This window comes from Rhinichthys klamathensis, unplaced genomic scaffold, assembly GCF_029890125.1.
Source record: "Rhinichthys klamathensis goyatoka isolate OS25496 unplaced genomic scaffold, OSU_Roscu_1.1 h1tg000548l_1, whole genome shotgun sequence".
Classification (NCBI taxonomy): domain Eukaryota; kingdom Metazoa; phylum Chordata; class Actinopteri; order Cypriniformes; family Leuciscidae; genus Rhinichthys; species Rhinichthys klamathensis.
In genome coordinates, this window is record NW_026607019.1 from 10,458 (window position 1) to 15,129 (window position 4,672).

At 39.7% G+C, this 4,672-nt stretch overlaps 1 pseudogene; it reads right to left on the reverse strand.

Annotated features, from left to right (window-relative positions):
• Nucleotides 1–385: 385 nt before the first annotated feature.
• On the reverse strand, nucleotides 386–1,984 carry LOC130073480 (uncharacterized; annotated as a pseudogene).
• Between the last annotated feature and the right edge of the window lie 2,688 nt (nucleotides 1,985–4,672).

Sequence of the window (4,672 nt, forward strand, 5' to 3'; positions counted from 1 at the left end):
TCATTAAATAAAAATAGCAATACTATACTGTGAAAGTACACACACTTCTCTCTTTTGCAGAATATTACGAGATTGAAAAATATTAAGAATTTAAATTTACACAGCAAAAATAAAATAGCTGTCTATGAAACAACAACTAAAAGAAAAGGTGTTGGTATATCAAGGCAAGGCAAGTTTATTTATATAGCACATTTCATACAATTCAAAGTGCTTTACATAGAAGAAATTAAAATAATCAAAACAAAAAAGAATAATTACAACAGTTTAGAAAAAAAAAATCAGTGCAAGTAAAAGTTGTGTATTGGTTTATACAGTTGATAAAATTATAGAGAGAATTGAACATTTAAGCTCAAGCTGATTGTGTAAGATATGGTCTATGTCTAGTCTATGTTCTAGAAATAAGCTCTCCTCGCAGATTTACAAGTGCTGCACAGATTTTTAATATTCTGTCGATTTTAGGGACAAAATGAATAGGCACAGTTTGAGAGAGGATCTTGTACACCTTAAGACGTCTGATTGCTCGCTCAATGTATGCGGACATTAGCAATGCGTCTTGTGCGAGTGACCTGCTCATTTGTCAGCTGGCATTTCTTGCGCGTAAAAGCTGGCATGATCAAACGAACATGCCGTTCCTCTAGCAGATCTCTGATGGTGAAGCCACGGTCGCCCATCACCTCATCTCCAGCACGCAAATGGTCGAGAAACCCAGAGTTCTGTGTGATGAATCTATCGCTACATTTGCCACCGTAAGCCTGTGAAATGTACATAACCATACCAGATGGAGCAATTGCTACTAGATACTTGACAGTATTGTTTGCATAGTAGTGACTATAAGATTCAGTTCTTGAGTCCAGATTTTTAGCCTTCTGCAAGACACTTTCTTTGCAGTCAATGACACAAGTTGTGTTGGGGAAATTGTCCTTAAAAATTTGCAGGCAAAGTGGCTTTTATTGTTTCGCGCGGCAGCCATGGAATGAGATCCTGGGTGTGCTCAGCAATCACATCTATCCAGAATGTCAGTGTTTTACTGACCTGACCAGGTGACATTTTGAAGCGTCTAGCTAAATCGGCAATAACAAAGTTCTGTCTAAGCTTCATTAATGTCAAGAGGATTTGGTCCTCTGCTGATGATGTGGGGGCAAAGTGTTGCAAGCAAGACACAAGGGTTTTGAATTCGAGAAGTGGAATCCCTGTGTACAGCAGACAGTCTGTATCGTCTTTCAAAACAACATCTGCAACAGACAGTGTCCTCTCAGTGGATGGGGCAGTTGTCATACCACATGTGATGGTAGGTGCTTTGGTGTAGGTGTGGTCATCCATTGTTGGGTCTGACCACTGTGTCTGGGCATCATGAAAGGTCTGTGAGGTAGGATCTGGGTCCCCAGAAACCTGCATCACAATAGGCTCATCTGCAGGGAATACATTAAGTACATATTTAGCTGTGGCGGTCTTATATTTAGCTGGTTAGTCCTTCAATGACGATTTGTTTAATGGCAGAAAAGAAAAAAAAAATTAGGGGGCATTAGAGTCTTGAAAAACATCTAGACTGCGTTTAATATCATCAATATAGATATTCTGTTACATCAAATGTTAACTAATAGAGGAAATTAAATTAGCATCTGTCACTGTGTACCATTGTGCTCTCCAAGTTCGTCACAATAAAAGTTTATGCGAGGTAAAAACATCAGGCTACCTGTCTACCATCATGGCACAGTTTTTCATATATTAATAATACGTAATTCAAGAAAAACTAAGGAAAAAACAAGCTAGTTGACATTAGATTAAATGTTAAGTTACCTGTTGTTGTTGTTGTTGTGACATGTCGAATCCTAGGTCGGCGTCTCTTCTCCGGTGGCTTCTCGTAACCCATAAAGAGCGTTGGATACGGGTTATCCAGTGTTGGCTGGATAGTGTTGGCACGAAGTGAAACGAGCACACAAACAGGTGTTTTGGAGGTGTTTTTAAGTTTAAGTTCTTCCTCCATATTCTATTTGATTCGTCGTCTTTTGGGAGGTGATGGAAACTGTATAATCGTTCACAGGAACACTCAGATTTAGTTTTAGGCTTATGTTCAAAACACTCACGTTTAAGCCACTGAATTAGTTTAGTGCGGTTATATGTACAACCTCGAACAGCACATGTTGTCCCTGAGCTCCGTAACGACATCTCTCATTAATGTTTGCGACTTTAAATAGTAGAAAAATGTACTCGAAAAATACCTAACCTCTTCGCTATGTAACACAAAATACCGTTGATTTACTACTTCCGTCACCTAACCGGAAGTTTCACCCACGTTCTATTTTACAGTAGCGCCCCCCGGAAACAGGTGGATACAGTATTAAAATTGTCAATACAAATTGATCATGATGAAAAACACCACATCCTCTTGATCTTCCTTTGTCATGTGTCAACCTAGGCTACAAACCTAAAAACTGATACTTGATCTGTAAAAATGTTTGTGCACTTTGACTGACCCATGTGGACCAGATGTGCATAGATTAATGCCAAAATACATTCTGATAAATGCATTGGAACATCTATTGGCAGAATTGAGGATCAAAATGTCTGCAGGCAGACAGATAGATAGATATGTGCGTTTAATTTCCCACCGCTGAAAGTGACCCAGTTTGCAGAACCACTGAGCGACAGAGAGACTCTCTCTCTCTCTAATGGACCACTGAATACACACTAGCCTGAATAGGCACAGCAAAAAAAACAAAAACAAAAAATGATTTGAATGCTGGTCTGCTTCTAATATGCAGTGTTTGCTTTTTTGAGACAGAGTTATTTTTTTTCCAGTGCCTAGGCTGAAGTCATCAAATTTTTAGTTGGCTCTTTGGATGATGTCATGAAACGTAATGCCATGGTGTTATGTAATGTTCCTCCTCTTTGGAGTGGGGGATGTTAGCTTCCATAAGAGTGATGCCCCTCCCATACCCTAACCACAATAACATGGTTGCACATGCTTTTTTCACACAAACACATCCCCTCCCAGTCTTTCTGCTCTGTCTCCTAAAGCCCCCCAGAGAAAGGAAACAAATAGAAAAGACAACAAATAGAAAATATATACAGTATATATTTAAAAATGAGTATGTGAGGGCCTGTCATTTACTGGCTTTATCATGGTAATTTGTCACTAATGTATTAAGCAGTTAATGCAGCATTTGTTTGCCATTACATCACTAGGTAAGTGTAACATGTGATCTGTGCTGCTTCCATTAGAGGGTGAACAAGCTGGTGATGAATTACAGATTAATGAAGCACTCCTCTCTGTGTTGGGATGTCCAGCCAGCCCCACTCCAGAATTTATTTTATTTTATTATTTTGCCCCTGTGACCCAAGTGAACCTGACATTGTACATTTTGATGCTTATGTAAAAGGTAATCATATATGCATGATGGCCCAACAGTATACCCCCCACCTCCATTTATCATCAAAGCTCGCTCTATTTTGCTCTAGATCATTAAACCGTTATGCTGCCTCGGAAGTCCGAAATCAGATTCAGTTTTGTGAGGTACTAACATGCACAAACGCTGCTTGCAAAGTCATTGCCTGATAAGGCAGCGAGGCAACAAGTCAGCTGCATAAGTTTTCGGATGCAGCCATACACTCGCAAACATCTCTAAGCATTGGGGGGAATCCCTGCCACCATTTTGAAGTGCATTCAACTGCTTAAGATTACTTGGACATACTACCCTCGACGCCTCATTTTTGACAGAAGGAGCGAGTCTACTCAATGGCAGCATCCGAAAACTGATAAATGCTGCCTTCGGAGGATGCATTCCAAGGTCAGAAGGCATCAAGGCACATCTCTTGACTGAGATACCTTCATCTGATCGATTTTTGAAGGCAGCAAAGATGAATCCTTTGCTGCCTTTGATATCCTACAATCCTGTGCTTTCCATTCTGTGACAGTTGAGCTAGAAAAATTAATATGGCGTCTGAAAGTTGCGGCTGGTCATCAGTTTGTATGTACATTTTTGATCAATGTTTTCCACTTATAATGTCATTTCAAGCAAGAAATTACTATTGTAGGCATTAAATATTCACTTAGTTTTCATCAAAGCTTGCTCTATTTTGCTGTAGATCATTAAACCATAACACTGCCTCAGAAGTCTGTCCGAAATCAATTTTCTGCAAAGTCATTGCCTGATAAGGCAGCGAGGCAACAAGTCAGATGTGCGAGGCAGCGAGGCAACAAGTCAGATGTACTATCTGTACGTTTTCAGATGTACACTTCAGGCAGATCTATAGAGCACAATGCAACACAACTGTGATGTCACAGCAGGCCACGCTTACCCCCACCCCACACTACTGTATGATATTGGAGTTGATGTTGGAGTTATTTTTAACCGCATAGCCTACTTGTAGCTACCTTAAAGGGACAATGTGTACTTTTTTTATGTATTTTATAATTTAAAATCAATATTTGTATTCATAAATATGTCCTCAATGGTGTACAAATACCTCTGCCAATTATCTGACTTATCCTCGTAAACGAAGAATTTATTATCTTTATATACATGGGACGGGTAGGTCCACGGAGACTTCCATGTAGTTCCGCCATCTTGAAAAAATATAATAGCAGAGAGGGACAAAAAGTACTAGGTCAACGCGTTTCCACAACGCATTTTTGTTCAGAGCCAGCGTCACGTGACTGAAAGCAGCAGAA